At 47.0% G+C, this 18,379-nt stretch overlaps 1 protein-coding gene across 1 annotated transcript in view; it reads right to left on the bottom strand.

Annotated features, from left to right (window-relative positions):
- The window catches only part of LOC118504989 (coiled-coil domain-containing protein lobo), a 150,592-nt gene that overhangs the window by 93,277 nt on the left and 38,936 nt on the right, over nt 1–18,379 (bottom strand). The gene's annotated exons all lie outside the window — the stretch shown is intronic.

Raw genomic sequence — 18,379 nt, 5'->3', positions numbered from 1 at the left:
CCGTGTAGTGTTAGCGACCGGGCGGCGGGTTCTGCCGATCGGGCAAAAGCTTCTTCCCGATCCCTCGCTTCATTTTTCGCCGCAAAACCAACCCTACGCCACCATACGCCTCGCCTGCACTGCGATGAGCCGGATGATCATAATCGAAACTAATCTACGGAAAAACCGTCAACCGTCGCATGCTGCCAAATCAATTTGGGGAATTTTAGTGGGCCACATACCAAACTCACCCGCAGTCGTCGGATGTCGAGGGAGAAAGTGAACCCTTTTCTTCGGTACTATAATTACACATTTAGCTATTTTCTCCACTATCAGCATTTGGAACAAAAGCCACGAAGCCATGCGGCGGAGGATGGTTCTCTAGGGTGGTGGGATTGGATAGTAGCAGCAGGATGGTCATATGTACTAGTGGGTGAGACATGGGATGAAGCTGAACCGGTCGGAGGGTTGGTGTGTGGATAAATTAATGCGCAGCCGGTAACAGGCAAATCCTATTTTAAATTCCAGACACATCCAACGAGTCGATCAGCAGCTTCTTTTTATTTGCCTGCCATTCGGTTTATGATCCTTCTGCTCTGCTTGTTACTTCATTGCTGGAGTTTTGGGCTGATCCATACACATGCTCTCGAACAGGCAGAAGCAGTCTAATCATCCTTATTATTAGTAGTGTAATGAAGAAGAGTGAAATGATTCCATGTATGAGATTTTTACTTATTATTAGATTCTATCGATTTTTAGTCGAATGCTACGAAACGAAAAATGAAAATATCTAATGAGCTGTAAATCAGAGATGATTCAGATAACGGGGAAGAATGCCTAAGAATCCTTTTTTAATACGGTGCTTCTTCAATAGTTTTACTTAATAATCTAAGTATACTGCTCAAGTCCTTGGAACAGTCCGTGAACGGTTTCACGGCTCGCCATTAAACCATCATATTAAGAATATATCACGTCTTCTACGTTCACATCGACGACCTCAACACATATTAGAGACTGTCTGGTGATATTTTAATGCATGACCAACTGACCAGAGATGAGTGAGCAGAATTCGTCCCGAAACAGTTGAGATATCCTATTCCTTGATGCTAGCTCGCCGTTATAATTACTGCTCCATTATCTTACGAGTATACGAAGGTATACGAGTCAACAATTTTTCCAAGCATCTTCTTTTCCTACTCAAGAAGGTTTCAGCCTGGGTCCAAAACTTGACCCTAAGATTATCATTCTTAGAGAGACTCATTTAGTCATTTTCTACTTGAAAAGTAAGGACCACGCTTTTCTAACTTGATGGACTTTAACTATCCGCAACTGCATTGTTATTCTCGCTTGAATGGAACGTGTCCGAGTCTAAATGCGGAAAAATGTCGATACCTACGAATTGTTGCTCAGTCCCTAGCGACTATATATGTATGTACTATGTAAGAAAACCATTACCAACATTATGTCCTCTGAAGAGCTGATTTGCTCTTCTGGTCAAGTGCACTAGGCTTTTACTTCGTCGGCGTTAACACTTCAAGAGGTCTTAGCCTACAGTTTTTGACTTCTCTGATTAAATTTACCTGAAGCTTTGCAGTCAGTGATGCAAATGGAAAGGACTCTTTAATTATAAAAACTTGTCCCGTCTAACAGATGTATTCGTTGCATTCGTTCATCCTTCATTACAGTTCAAATTTTACTCTATTTTTCCCACGATTGAGTTTCTAAGTTTCACATTCACAGTTACATCATTACCATTTACACATTTAAACACTCTTGGTGGGTTGTTTAAGCGCTTCACTTGAAGTTTCCCGATTTGTTGATGCTCGAATAAAATAATCATACGATTCAGAACACTCTTAAATGAAACGATTCCACCCTTAAATACGAAACAAAAAAAAAAAACAAGTATCTTCACACGCGCGTCCTACACATACACTTGCCACTAGCCTAAATTAATACCACCTTCCACCCATTGGGTCCCCCACTCCCCAAACCAAAGAAATCCATACAATATCGCCCGATGCCCACCACATCTCGCGGAAGAAGGGAAACACGCGCGATGGAAATTTTAACCCGTCAATAATAAAAGCGCCCTTCGGTCGGTTCGTTATCACAGTGCCATTCGGTCCATCGTAAGGGGTTTTCCGGGGGCTTGCTGTTCGCCATTTGCCTCGAAGGAGATCTTCGCCCGTTTTAATAGCTCGCCCCCGTTTTCCTTTCGGACTGTGGCAGGAAAAAGGGTTCGGATGCCTAATGCCGCGACACTTGGCCATTTCGATTCCTCGCCTTACCGGCGATCCCCCCCCACCGCCTACCACATGTGCGCATTGTTTCCGAACGGCCATTTCCGGAGCCGCCCGTAAAACGGAAGCGTGTTTATAACAAACATCAAACTTTAAAAATCGTTACTTTATATTACGGTCGGACCGTTTTATGAGACTTTCGTTTTAATAACATGCGTGTCGCTGTCCCGATTTCGCTCGAGACCCTCCACATGTGTGTGTATTTCGGGAGGCTGTTTTTCCGTGGCGTCGTCGTCATCCGCCACAGCCAATTACCGACGCTATTGTCATTCGCTCGCCGAAATGTTGGACGCAAAGCCTGGAAGCCCCGGAAGCTTCTTCGCTGCCCGTGCCTGCCCAGTTTTTCCCGAGATGGGAGGCCTCGCCGGACGGGGAAAGCGTGTACCTTTCTTCTGCTGCCTAACGACCTCGAAGCCACGTGATACGCCAAAGATACGCCAAACACTTACGCAAGCACCCATCCACGCAGTCATTAACGTCCCCGAACTAGCGTAAAACTCTCCGCAGCGTAACTCTATCTTCTCCGCACAACTGAAAAGGATATTACAGACACATACACATGAGCCGCTTTTCCCCCGGTCGATGCTCACTCTTTCTCCCTCTCTCTCTCTCCGCCTCTCAGTCACCCAAATCGGGTCGAAAGTGTCGCGTGTAGCGAACTGTTATCGACGGGGATTTGGAGCCTTTTCAAATAACCCCCACGTCACGGCGTGGAGGTCGCGAGCGTTTGCCCATCCGGGCACTGATGAAAGGACACCTTCCATGGACTTCGGTAGGCAGAAGCCACACGCCCGAAATGCAGGGTCCACGAAACCTCGTAAAGATGCCCGGACCCGGTTCGCACGAACAAACATTGGCGCGCGTAAGCGACAATAGCGCGGGCTCAACTTTCAAAAGTCGTTGCGTAAAAGCATCAAATACTTTTCGGCCGGCAACCAGCACAGCGTCCCGTACCGTTCGCCGGTGGACCGCGGCAAAAGTTGATGAGCTAATGAGATGGTGTTTTGGATGGTGTTTGTCACACGGATTGTCGCATAAAGGACCTTCCGGTGCCAGCACACCCTTCATCCCCCGGTTAGCGGGATGTCACATGTGGGTATGGGAAATGTGTGTTGGCTTTCCCGAGATGGCCGACCGTCTATCGAAAACCATTAACTACCCTATTGGCGTGACAGCGTTATCAACACATACACACGGAGCACGGGCAAATCTTACGACCGGGATCTTAACATTAACGGCGCACAAAGCCACCCTTCGGGATCGGACCGTCGGCGGTGGCGAGATGGTGATAAAAATTTAATTTCAGAATCGCCTACGTCAGTCCTCGCGACTGGCGAAACGGGCTTTCGAGTACGGTAAATAGAAGATGTTCGATTTTCATTAAGCGGCTTCTTCGTGGGCCAGCTGATTGAAATTGTTTTTCCATTTGTCAGCAAGTTCACGCGAATCGAATTACGCGAGTGAGTTAGTTTTGTGGGTGCGTGTGCGTCGGGTCGTTGAAGTATTCATTGAAAATTAGAAATCACACGTGTGACGACACGCTGACGTGTGTGCTCGAAATTCGTCGGCAATTAAGTGAACAAACGTAGGAATTGGATTTGCGCTTCCCTCACTCACTGGTGTTGATAGTGGGCAAAAATAACACGATCGTAGATTTCAAGTTTAAGACATCGTTCGAAGTTTGAGAAGTGACGCAATTGAAATAAACATTAAATTTGTATGCGCAATTGAATATTTTATTTTGGGTGTGACGTAATGGAGCTGTTTACGGGAGTTTTTGTGAGTGACCTGATTGGAAATTCATTTTAGGTACTTCATGACATCCAGATTAAATGTACAGTGATAGTCGGGCTAATAAATCCACTTTTAAGGTAATCAGTAAAAAGGAAAATTTAGTAATTTTGAAACTAATGTAGAGATCTACTAGATAAACGATGAGATTAGTAAGAGATGTGCGGAGTAACATTCATCTAAATGAAATTGTAATTAGCATATGAACTGCATTGGACCAAGATGAACATCTTGGAAAATGTAATGGAGTCTGTCCACTCAATCGCAGAGTTCTTGATTTCCTCCTAGATGACATGTTACTTGATTGACATAATGCTCTAGAATCTGTAGAGTGATCTCTCCATCGTGCAACGAATTAGATTCGTCAGGCTCTGGTGGACTAGTCATGCCATGAGAAAGGCACCGGACGACTCAGACCGTAAAATCCTTACAGGGACATAAAAGCCGTGTTAGGCCCAAATTGAGATGGCGTTAATGCATTTTCCCGAACGGCCAAGATAAGGGATTGACAGACGAGGGCGCTAGAACATGAACGGTATCGATGATTTGTGCAGGTGGTTTTTAGTGCCTGATAAGCAGGTGAGTAAGTTACACGATTTTACCGGTAGTTGGATAGTCAGCCCTACTTACAGGCCCTACTTCTCCGTCTAAAGTTGAAAACATTGAAGTAGGGCATACAACTGACCCAGAGTTTTAAAGATGATCAGTTTTACAACATTTTATATTTTCAAGAAAATAAACCTTGGAAGTTAATATTTGAACGAAAAACATTATATTACTCCATTACCTTTGCTCCTCCAAAACATACAGCGAATTCCCCAGGATAATTAGAAAACTCCGCTCACACAAAAAAAAATGTTTTCCTCTGCCACGCACACCAACAACGCCACACCCAAAGGACACCGAGATTGAAGACAAATGGTACTCTTAAAATTTAAATTAATCAAACACCCACTACCCACCCTAGATGATCGGAAGGCTGAGAGGAACATCGAAAACTACCCATTTTGTTGTTTGAAAAGTTCAAACACACTCACAACTCACCGAAAACCCTCCGAATCGCAAAAAAGCCTTTGGACCGAAGAAGGACACGCACTTTACCCCCTTCCTCTCTGTGGATAGTGTTTATGTGTGTCTTGTGTGTCCGGCAGGATTTTCCGCCGGGTTCGCACAGAAAAAGGTCCGTTATGAATTTAACTATTATTTTTATTGCCCCAATGACCGCTAGCCTCCACTGACTCCAGCCATTCGGGGGTTGCGAGCGAGATGGGTGGGTAGAAGGGGGAGACGAATGGGATGGACGCGCACAAAAAACTCTAAACAGCCTCCATTACATAACGCCAGCACGGTTATGCTGGTGGCGCTGCCACAAACTATTAGACACACGGTACACATGTAGCTACATAATAAAAAGCATCCCGCTTCGGTTAATTATGCCACCGGCTCACCGGGACCTAGCGCATGGCGGGTGGGACTGGGCTGGGACACCCGGTACAGATTTAATACGCAGCAGCATATTTATAGGCATTGGGATGGAAATTGGTATAAATCCCCCTTCAAATTTCCACCACCAACGCCCAATACAGTGGCGTCCCAACAGCAACGAGGATGTGTGTTAGCTTTGGATTTGCTACCCCACTCTTAGGTGTGTGTGTGTGTGTGTGTTGGTGCGTGCGGTTGGATTTGGCGTGAGTGATAAGGGAGATGCCGCCTCGTGACCAGGCCAGCAGTTGTACACGGGAGGCGGCATTAAAAAACTAGCCCCCGTTCATAAGCGGACCATTCGGTGGCGGATCATCAAAAAACCTTACCGAAACTTAAATGACCCGAACCCAAGAGGGAGAGAACCCCTCAGTTTCCCTTGATAACGGTGCAAAACTACGAGTTCGCTTTTAATATTAATCAACCGAGCTTTTTTACGACGATCCACTCCGTTACTTTGCGGCTTTCTGTCCGGGCAGGCTGGAAGGTGAATGGCGGATCTGGCTAGGGAAAACGGTGCCGAGCGATAGTTTTGGCGTACCGAGGGGACTCTCGGTATATCATGTTCCAAAAATAATTCCCAAGCCGTCCTTACAATTTGTCGCCAGTGCTGACAGTTACAGCTAATCGATATTCGGATAGGAAAACATAGGAAATATGATGACTGAAACAAACCTTTTCCTTGAAATGGAACTTTGGAATCGTTACTGGAAACACTTTGATGGGAGGATTATTTTCATTCATTTTATCATCGAAAGCAACTATTGTAAAATGTCATTTTCAATCGGTTAAACCAGATCATGCGGTAGGCTTATGATTCTTGGATTTTTTTAATATAATTTTGTAATTCAAACCTTAAGCAATGCATGGGAAAGCCATTCTTCCGGGGAAAAATATAATCAAATCCTCTTTGCAAGGAATAAAATTATTTTAATCTCGATTATGCTATTGTTGTCACATCTGAATATCTCACATGATTGCTATCTGGAGGACCTGACAAGTGGCCGAGTTTTGATTAATAATATGAATTATAAAACTTCATATTAAACTATTCAAATTCTAGAGTTCATGCAGAATATGTAATATCAACAGTGAGAGTTCGTCCCTTGTCATTTTGTGCTGCTATTACCAAGGTTTATACAGTTCAAAGTGATAGCGAAAAGTGAGTGATAGATGGAGCACCTCGTAATATATTTATAGGTTTATGCGTTGTTGATGTATTGTTCAGCTATTAGCAATGTACTTCCGTGATCAATTAAGGTGAAGTACAATTAAGAGTGTACATGGTTCCGATAAAGAGTTTTTCCGCAGACGAACATATTTATGGAGTAGCACTACTTTTCGTCCTAAACTCTCGAAGCCAAATCAAACTTTCAATTTTTCAAATAATTTTGGAAGTCTCTCACTGCTCACAATGCGATTTGAAAGGTATTTCATGCATCAGTTGAGTATTTACTTTTCAAACTAGATTCAAATATTTGTTTTTAATTTATCATCCATTACTTGAGATACTTTAAAATATTTTTTCTACTTCGACGGTCGTGCTCTTTCGCGCAACATTTGGGAGCCTCGAAATTTTTAATCTTCTCAGTAAACATTTCGGTAAAACTCCATTCTAGCATACAGTACTCGTAATACGTAACGTCACAAAGGTGAAACATTGTATAACAATTAACTTCTACGCACAAGAAACGTCTATCGCCAAGCGATTGTTAGCATCTCAATTTCAAGCTTGAAAAGAAGTATCCTGCCACAGTGCCCGCTCACACGGAAAGCTTATCCCGAAGACCCCCTTTATTGTGCCCGTGTTGGTGAAAGCAGCAATTAAAACGACTCCACTCTAAAAGCTTTACCGGGGCACGGTAAGCCGGACCATTCGCTCGGAATCTTACGTTCTTGGAAATAATTTATCTAATCACCGGCACAAGAAAGAGCTGTACCCCCGGCATACACAGCACAACCCGGTAAGCAACCGGCCGGAAGACTAAAAATTGAAGATAAAACTACGCCCTCTCGGCCCATCGGCAACCGCCCGAAAAGCTCCAACACACACACACACATAGACATTTGAACACGGTCCGTCTCCCACAGGCTTCTTGATTGCAATTATTCCGATGTGTGCCTTTCCGCTCCTTACATCGAAGACTATTAGTGCATTAAATTAATATCTTCCAATCAAAGATCATACGTAGGGCGCCTGGTGCTCGAGATCTGGGCCCCGGGATCGAAAGGCTGCAGCGGAACCGGGACCAAACCTTCGGTCAGCCTTCGAGAAACTTATTTTTCCTTAGACTAACACACACACACACACTCACGCTCATACACCGCTCACTCACCCACACGACAGCCCAGCTTCAGTACGGTGTGGAGCCCGAAATACAAACCCCACCCAATGCCACCCACGGATCTCGTCCGAAAGAAAACTGAGCACCGTACGGTCGAACGGACTTTTCTCGCTGGGCCCGGGACACGCTCAGAAAAACCTGCTACCCAGTCCAAACTGACCAGTTGTTTAAACTAATTCCTATCACTTTTCGCAAGGCTTCACTCATCAAGGCACCAACGGTGCCAGCAAAGGCAGCAGCATCTCGCCAGGGCAAGACGGCAACACGGAAAATATATCTCTCGGCCCCCCCAACCACCACTGCTGGTGTTGCCTTGTCCGCCTTTTTTGTGCCAAGCGAGAGGGGAAAAGGGCAGGTGGGAGAAGTGCTAGAGGAAGGAACAAAAAGGAAGCGTGGTCATCGTCGTCGTCGTCGTCGTCAGCCTGATGGGTGGTTGTTGGGTGGCACCAGTGTACCCGTTCTTAGCTCCGGTGCTGTGATGTGGTTTCGGAAAAGTGAGGAAAATAATAAGAAAGGACCTTACCCCTGTGCTTTGCCGGGTTGAATGGAAGCGTTTGGTGTAGGTGCAAGAACGGAAATCCCATTCCCGAGTGCCCATGAAGGGATGGGATCGGACCAAGGGATGATGGGTTATTTTTTAGGATGCTGAGAGAAAGATCCTGCCAGAGTAGCCATCGCCGGTTCCTTTGGGCGATGAAAGAGGTACCGTAGCTACTCCTTCCACAGCACGCTGGGAACGTTCCTCGGACTCGGCAAGGTGTACACCGCGTTCGATATGGGGTTGTACGTCGTTTGCCTGGTCAGTTTGCCGAAGGAGCAAGGATCCCCGGACTCCCGGCCGTTCCTACACACTAACCGTACCGATGTACACGCTCGTAACAGAGTTTGCCTTCATTTATGTAAATTCCAGAAACTAGCCGAAACCCTCTTCTGCTCGGTTTGTGATTTACCTTGCTCACCACCACCCGGACACCCGGGGTTCTCGCTTACGCCCGCGCACGGATTCATCTTTGGAGAAGCCCTCACGGTGGTGCGAGCAACCCATCAACCTGTCCTTCAGAGCGCTTTCTTTCAGCTATCAGCTCAACCCGACAGCCATGTCCCTATACCGGTCGTCGCCGCTCCATCTCGCCGGTACGAACAATTTCCATCTCATCTTGCCGTCGTCCATCCAATCAACCTTACCGCAGCAAAGACTAAGGTGAGATGTACCGGTGCCGAGCCAGAAAGAGTCTTCGGACAGGCATCAGCATCATCGTCTACTTGCATCCGCATGCCGCAAATTCCAAACATCCTCCCACGAAACGCACTCAACCCCCGTTGATCCCGTTAGATCCATCTTGGGTGGTTTGGGGACATCCCAAACTCGGAAAGAAGTCGAGTCTGCCCCATTGTCTCGCACTCCGTACCGTGGGGGGGGGATGGTATTTGGGATAGAGTTGGATTTGAAGTTGGCCTGCAGCGTGCAACCCTAACGCAACGCACACACGCACCCTTGGAACTTCGGTTCCATTTTGCCCATCTGCCTAACGAGGACGCACCGTCGACTGTGGACATCGTATTGAGCCCCAAACTTAAAACCGCGTCCACACACGGTACCGACTGTGGCCGTGGTGGTAACGCTCTCGTACCGGAAGTCCCACCGGGTATTGGGACCGAAGTCCTTTTTTCGTTCCTTAGTTCAAAAAGAGCCGGCCCAAACCAGCGTCTGATAAAAACGTCCTCTGCTCGAGTTAGACCCGTGTGTGTGTGTGTGTGTGCACGGATCGTCTTTGTCGTCGACGCCTCCACGACCGTCCACAAGACACCCATACACACGGGTGCACACGAGTGGACGAGTAGCAACGAAAACCCATTACCATTACACACGTTACATAACCCTTGGTCTTCCCGATGTCCGGATGCCCACCTCGTCACCACCGAAATCCATCCGGATCGAACCCTACCCCGAGCTGAACTTCATCCTTTCCGGAGCAGCTTTCGTTGGCGGGGGCTTTTTGTTTAACAAAATATCCCCGGAATCGCTCCTCGGGAATATACACCTTGCCAGTCTGAGGATGAGAAGAAGGAATCCTAACGCTACCGTACCCGTACGGTCTACTGCGAACCGTCCGATCTCTCTCCCACTCGCACACTGTCTACCTCAATCCACCGCCTCAAGCCGCTTCAGGGTGTATGGAAAATGCTTTTCTCATTCTTTCCTCCGACCGGGCGCGACCCAACTCCGTTGCGAGTGTTTGTGAGTATAAGACGCAATGAGTCCATCCTGCGGCCAATGTCCGAGCGGGTGGTCTCCGCCTAAAAACTCTCCACCCCGGGTGGGTTGTCTTCGCCAACTCGAAACCCATCGTTTCTTCCACCCCAAACCAAACCTCTGCCCGGTGCGAGCAGCCAAAGTTCCAAACGCACACGGACCACCGGGGTACAGCATCAACAAGCGCAAGGCTCTCTTATCGGTGTACTCTCGGCTTTCTCGGTTTTATTTAATGCTTCCACCGAACTGGAGCAACGCCGGGAACTGGACCGGATCTTACCGAAGGGAGGCGAAGGCCTGAAGAGCTGAGGCTCGGGTGGTCGTTCTTCTACGAAACCCTTCATTTGGTCCCTCGTGGTCAGCAAATGAGAAGAATTTTGCACCGAAACCAATCCCGTCACAGGGCCACCTTAACTTTGGACCGGACCACGCTTCACTGGGTGGGTGTAGATGGTTTCGGCTGGGGGTTGTGTTTTAGTAGCCCAAAATTTCTCTTACCTCAGAATAGCCGTCCAACTACTGACTGGGTGAGTGATGTTGGTGGAGTAAGCGAAAGTTAGTTCACCGTTCACGAGATGGTGAATGGCACCGCTACAGGGAGATCACACGCAGCATTGGTCATCGTTCCTCATGCGATCCCAAAAAATATTCTACGCCAACTTGCTGGACGTAAATGAGTCCGTAGCGAAACTGACGTATGTTGCGATCTAGCGATACTTGAGATACTTTCAGCTCCCTTTGCAAGTGAGAAGCTATTCATCAACGATATCAACACACAGCTAGCAGCAGGCATTAAACAATACCGACCACAAAATTGCACAATTAAATATCCTAATTGAGTACCGCAATCATCCCCTATTAGACTTATGATTTGTTCCTCACCTCTCCCCACGCGAATTAAAAAATAAATACATAAATCATGCAAATACTCCTAACATCGATCACAATCATAAGCAAACAGAGGACTCCTAATGCATTCGTCTGCCTTATCCGCGATAACACCACGTCAACTGCGTGATGGTGAGAGCCCGTCTTCATCTCATCGCTCGAACGTGACGAAACCTTCACCCACAATTCCATGCCACACATCTCATCGCAGCTCCTTATCAACTCACCCGCCACCCCACCAAAGCCCACCCTTCCTTCTTCACCCCTTCCCACTCCGCTAGCATTCAACCAAATGAATGAGGTTGACAGCGCACACACATTCGACCCTTCTTGCGCTTAAATACATGTCATGCTAAAACAGAAGACCGGAGAGGCAAAAAAAAGACCCGGTTCAAAAGCACCCAGCCACCGAGTCGAAACCCAGTCCAATTTAGTACACCCCCTCGGTGGCGGCTCTGCTGTTGCGAACAATTTCTTTCCATCCCTCTCACAGGTCCCGTCCTCCACCGGGCTTGTTCCTAGGTTCCGTGCGGTCAGTGAAGATAGTTCCACCTCGACCCAAAACTCACTTTTTCGCACACGGTACAATTTCTCACACGGTCCTGCTAAGTGCGACGACACACAAAGAGCCACTCGGTGGCGTCAAGGCAACCGAGGCACTGTATCCTACCGGCAGAGTGCTCTAACAAACATCTCATACTATCCACCCGGCAGCCCACCTCCCCCCTCGCCCCCCCTCCTTCTTTTGCCGCCCACCCCAAAAACCCACTCGCTCACCCACCCAACACTGCTGGTGCTGGTCATCTTCCCGCTCTTATGTATATTTATTTTATCCTTTTTCTAAAAAGCGAACCGGACGAACCGTGCACACTACCTTATTCTTCGCCTTTTTGCCTGGACAAGTGCGGGTGGTACACTGTGCCGGACACATCTTTGCGCACGAGGCCCACCGCCATTTTGCAACCCCGCCTCCAGCCACCACCGCACAAACACAACCCACCCCGCACAGGACGCACACGCACACAAGAAACACATCTCGAGTTGCCCACTCCAAGCTGGTCAGCCTGGGGTACGATAAAGATGGTGGTGGCGTCGGTGGCCATCATGCTGATGATGATGATACTGATGTTGATCCTTGGAACTTCGAAAAAGCGGCTACACCGAGACGGCGCATGGAGTCACGGGTAATGCCGGTGTCACACAAACGAGAAAGGTTCCGTTGCTTGGTGCCTTCTTGTGAGATCTCCCTCACAAACACAGCCACACATATAAACTCTGCCCATCCCACCTGCTGATGTTCAAAACTGCCCAAAACTCTGTCCTCTGCACCAGAGCATCCCGTTCGGACATCGCGGGTGTACAATTTTCGAGCAAAAGGAGCAACGAGTTCGAGGTCTCGCGCACACGTACACCGCGTGCATGGCTCCCGTTCCATCGAACCAAAAGACGCCCATACCCGTGTCCGAGTGCGAGTCCGTTGCCTGCGAAAGACCGATGTCTCCCGTGTCCGGTCCCTCGGACCGTATGACGGACTGACCGTAAACGACGGACCGGACTTTCGTTGGGCGCTGACCGAGCGGACCTTCTTTTGCTCGAATCCTCGCTGTGCACCGACTTGCCTCTGCTGCCCGGAGTTAGACGAAGGAGGAAGGAGGGAAGCGCGAGCGGGATGGCGAGGAATTTGGTGGGTGGTGGGTCAAGCATATCTGCACGAACATTTGCTACACAAGGCGCTTGGCCCCGGTCAGCTTGCTCAGCAGCATCGACCCTTGATGATGACGACGATGGCGAATGCCTTATACTTATATCTTCGCATGCAGAATCGGGAACGTGTACGCCACGAACCGACCGGACCGTTCCACTTTCGCATCAGAAATTCAAACTTCCCTTCGGTGTCACCCACGGCCCCAACCCCGCACCACGTTGAACGAATCCTTTCTTGACCGTCACCGTGTGGTTCATGCAAAAGACGATGGAACCCCACCGTCATCATAGCCGTAGCCGTGCCGATGGCAACCATAGCAACATCATCAGCAGAAAACGAATCCTTAGTCTCTCCCAATGCCCCCCCCCCCACCTCCTCCTCCTCCTACCAACCTTGTCACCCCTTTTTCGGTTCAGTACGTAGCTTTTTCCGACCTTTCTGCGTACTTTCTTCTGTGGACGGTCGAAACCTGCACCTGCTACCCCCTGACGCTTTCTATCCGGAAATCTGCACCACAGGGCAGAAGAAGCTGACCAGTGCCCGGTACGGTGCCACTTTCTTCTGCCATGTCTTTTCCATACAAAGTAAGGGTGCCACCTTGCCCCAACGTCCGAGTTCCCAATCAGGCCTATCCACACACACACACACACGTGGCGGCCATCTTGCGATGACCAAACCGGCAACGGGCTCGTTAAGACCGGATCCTAGCGCGTTGCGAACACTGTTCGAACTGTTCCGTTTCTTGCAAGATGGCGTCGAGGATACGAGCACCAACACAAGGGGGAGGGGGGGGGGGGAGCGGTTGGTGACCAGAAGACATTTCTCAAACACACTGTGCAGCGTGCAGGGTGGTTTTGGGAGTTTCAATTACTGTTTGGATCTCGAGCATCGGTCTGGGAGCAGATGGGGGATGGATTTGTCCACTTCGTTGCAATTCGCGGACGTGCCTCAAGAGATCCCAACTACATTATGGACATCAACGATGGGTGGGAGAGTCCAATCCAGTGTGGTGAGCGGGGACAATTTCGCGTCATATTCTGTCCGTGGCGCCAGACCGAGGCTCACATGAAATAGTGTCGCGTGTACGAGCCATTTGCAGATGCCTTCCGCTCCGGGAGTCGCCAATCGTTGCTGGAATGACGTAAACCGGGCACCAGCTTGGTGTGGAAGATGATCGGAATATGGAGCTTATTTGCAGAAGGAACATGAAGCAAACGAGCGAACTGGTTACTATCAGAAGTCTTGGTGCCCTAACCATAATGACGAAGAACTTCAATATCTGTTGTCAGATATTTGAGGTACGCATGATATATAAGTAGTAGTAGTGCATCTTCCAATAACTGAGGAATATATTTTGTAGGTAATTTTAGACTTCCCAACTGTACACATTGTAACACTTGTACACAAAGTTCGACCAAACAACCACCCACCCAGTGCATTATTTCCGAACAACGAACAAACAGGTTGACCACTGCGCTTTGATGATCCTTATCGAAGATATCCCGTTTAGCGCTTGCAGCAATGCAAACGTACACCGGACACTCCCAACGAAACGTCACCGCCGCTCGGCTCTCAACAGGTGCACCGGAAAATGGAAATCATAATAATCACTCATGCTCGGCTCATCAACAAGAACAATCACGGTGTGTTTCCGCCGTATTGGGCTTTCCCCCAACAAAGTGAATGCTGCACAAGGATACTAGGATGCAACTGGCCATCCGTCCTACTACACACGGCGTCAGTCACACGCTGGCGAAAAATGTAGCTAGTGTAAAATAATGAAAAATTCTACCTCATCAGTGGTGCAGCGCCCTGGCAAACGCTGGCAAATCATTTGTCAATAGGGTTCGCATCAAATATGAATAAAGGGGCAAGCAGTTCGTCCCTGATTAAACATCGGACATCGTGTCCAATGCAGAGCCACTCGACCAAAACGCAAAATCCCATAGCCCTCTCTGACTGGCGACAACTGACCGGTTACAAAATGTGTCCGGCGCTTTGAAAAGTGACATCATTTCTGCTTCGCTTTTGTTTCTCTAAGTGTGCACGTTTGCATCACGTAATGTAAACAGAGAGGCCGAGGTATAAATTAAAAAGTCGCTGGGGTTTTTTTCTTCTTCTTCTTCCCTCCAACACCATAAACGTGGCCAACACTTTGGCTCGATGGATGGTGGTCGTGTTTGCCTTTTGGACCATCTTGATACGGTTTGCCTTGCGGGAGCTCCACCAAAGATAGTCGGCAGATGGAAATTCAGGACATCTGCCTACTGGTGGTGATGTAAAACATTGCCACAAGAAGGAGAGAGAGAGTTTTCTCATTTGCACACACACACAAATTACCAAAACCGACCGTTGCACACTCACTATCTTTGCTCGCTTGTGGCCAGATTTCCTCGTTCAGATATTGCACGATGAAATGCGCGACTCCCAAACCCGAGCCCCATTGGTGGCTTCTACTGTCAGGCAATGATGCATCCAGCAATCAGCGAAAGTCTCCTTATCAACTGTAAACATAACGCCCGACCAACTCCGTCCGAGTGCACGGAGATAACAAAACAAACAAACAAAATCACGCACAAAACCTTGCCACCAACGCAAGGTCCGCGAACTTTCAAGGCGCGACCGAGGATACCACCATCCATCCACGACAGATTAGTTTTGCTGCGCTATTTGGCTAGTGGCGGTGGGTTCGTCCGCTGTATGTAGGCTGATGCAAGCACAGAACAACCAAATGGTCAAAGGAAAGGGAAAAAAACGACGTTTCTTGATGCGTTTCTTGCGGTATCGTTGCTTATCAGTCGCGAGCCAGCGACGGTCCCGCGTATACAGTCAGTTTTTTTCAACGTTTCTTCATTTCTGCAACGGTCTAATTCGAGTCTTGCACTTGATGAAGGAGAGACGGTATCGTTAATTGTAGTAGGAGATTTTTGTATAAGTAGAAAAAAGACAATGTGTTATTTTTAATGTTGACTGAAAATTTACTGTTAAGGGAAAAACTATTCAAGAGCGCTGCAAATTTCTAGGGTGAAATATTATACTTGTAGTTTATACCTTCAACTTCATTTGTTTGACCATAAAGTATTGCAAAACTATCGTCTAAAGATCTAAAATTCACAAAGAAAAGTTTAATAAAAATATTCTCATTAATGCGATTGCTCCGTGGCCTAGCGATTCATAAAATCCGTAGTCCTTTGTACCATGTGTTCTAGGTTCAAACATAACTTCAGAGCGTTACTAGTTGATTTGCAGCAGATATTGCCGAAACAATTGAGGAACCTCATTTGATGCTTCATTCGTGCCATCAACGATATCCACAAGCAAAACGTTGGAGATGATGAGAGACTTCCTACTGGCAATTCCTTTAGTCAGCAATACGGCCGGGCCGTCCTTCATGAAAAAACAACTTTAGTCTTTTTTTTTGTATTATTCCTTTAGAACGGCCTGGTCGTAATCTTCTTCCTCCTTGGCATTACAACCTCGAAAGGTCTCGAAAAATTGTCACTATTTATGAAGAATGTTTCCTAATCCTATTATCACAATATACATTTTATGGTTTATCTGGAAAAGTTTTAATTAATGATTGCGCTTTGATCTTTTTAATGTATCCGTCAAAACAAGTGTTTCGAAGATATTGGCAGCAAGGACGACATCATGTTTTAATATGTCTATATTTTTTTCAAGAAAAGCAAATGCACATTATTAAAAGATTTCAAATTAGACAAACTAAAATCCTGGACAAAAATGCATTCAAGGCGTCAGCTCCCTTCAGACCAGGAATTTAGTTTAATAGGTTATTCTAAAACACTAGAAAAAGATTTATTTAACCAAGTCTGAATAATTGTGCTTATAATGCTTTATTTTAAGTAATTCAAGGATTATATATGCTATTGCTGCGATAAAGTCTAATTGTTATTAAATTCAACAAATTCATCCATTACATACATTAAAAGATGGGTTTTATAGTTCTAAACCTGAGTTCCTTTTTATTAGTACGTGACTAGACAATAAAACTACCTACTAAATAAAAGGAAACTAAAAAAGCAGCGACGCACTGAAAAACAATAAAAGAAGATTTGTCATCCATTCAAGTATACGCCTTCCAATGCATAGTTCTCCTCATCATACATAATACGATTGTTTATCCAACACGCAAATAAACATCACTCGTTTCCGATATAAAAAAATATTACGAGTTGTGTGCGCCAAGGGATAACAACAATAAACGACAGTATCCTAACAGTACACTAAACCAACCAAACACCATTAAACAGCATTATGTGTCGCACTCCACTACTTGTAGCCAAACCAGAGGCAATGATGTAAAGATAAATAAAACCGCACCAAATCCGGTGTTTCACAAACCTGTTAGCAGTGTAAGCAGCATTGGCCAATAAATTATCCATCAGCTGACTTGTCGTCAGTGGCTCTCAGCCCTCTCCGTCCGGTTGCCACCGGTTTGGCAAAAGTTCTTACCGGCAAACATAAGGACCATGAAGCACCACCCCAAAAACCCATCCCAACATACTGGCGCTATCCAGCACACCCGTCCGACTGTACGATTTCACTTTCATTGCCATTTGATCGTCGTTCCAAACCCTCTCCCTCCCTTTTCTGTCTACCACCTCAATCGACCTTTACCGTACAATGTACGAATGCTCGGGGAATGAATGGCAAGATAGCATAATTCCAGCAAAAGAAACACATAAAAAAATCTTAGCTTCTTAGCCACTGCACCCAGTGAGAGAGCGCACAAGAAACTTCTTTTCCTGCGAATTACCAAGCAACGGGGCTGACGGGACCGGTAGTGCAGACAGAACTGTTTTGCCAAAGCGACGGCGTCTTATCTCCCGGCTTGCTGCCCTTGGACGGATGGTGATAAAAGAAAAGAAATTGCCGCCACACAAACCACCTGCACAGTTTCCTCCGTTTGCGTCCTCGTTGCGCCATTACGCTCGAAACCGGAGCAACATCTTCCCATTTCATATCCTCATCGGCTCAGCGTTTAAGAATGGAGCTGAAACTTCGTTTTCTCCACCTTCCCAGCACTGGTTCGGTGCTTTACGAGCATAAGAAATTGACTGCGAACGAACGACTGGAGAGGGGGCGAAGAAACACGGTACAAAAGAAGCCACTCGCTCCACATACAAAAAGGAGTCCTCAAGTCTTCCACCTCACTTGCTGTCTGCTACCGTTCAGGGTTCTGGTAGGAAGGTTTCTGTGTGTATGTTTATAATATACATAGAGCATGTATTTAAGAAACTGACCTACCCTAAATGCTTTCCTGTTGCGGATGCTGTAAGCCGAACCAACCAACACACACACACACACACAGAGCCAACGTCTTGAAGTTCGGAGGCATCCGCCTAAGAAAGCGAGCCAGACGGAAAAGGAAACCCGGGGAGGGCCCAATCTTTGCAAATAAACTCTATAATAACATAATAATAAAAGCAACATCGGAACGAAGCAGGAACAGGGAGCAGAACCCTCAGCAAGCACGGGCGCACGGAAGTTGGCAAAAATAAAAGGCAAACCACTCACCCTGGGATGGAGTAGGGGCGATAAAGCAACCGAGAGATACAGAGCGAGAGAGAGCAGAGAAGCTAGCCAGGGAGTGTGAAAAGGAGACATAAAA

The sequence above is a fragment of the Anopheles stephensi genome, chromosome 2, assembly GCF_013141755.1.
Source record: "Anopheles stephensi strain Indian chromosome 2, UCI_ANSTEP_V1.0, whole genome shotgun sequence".
Classification (NCBI taxonomy): Eukaryota; Metazoa; Arthropoda; class Insecta; order Diptera; family Culicidae; genus Anopheles; species Anopheles stephensi.
The sequence above is the reverse complement of the archived record's forward strand: the minus strand, read 5'-3'. Positions and strand labels throughout refer to the sequence as shown.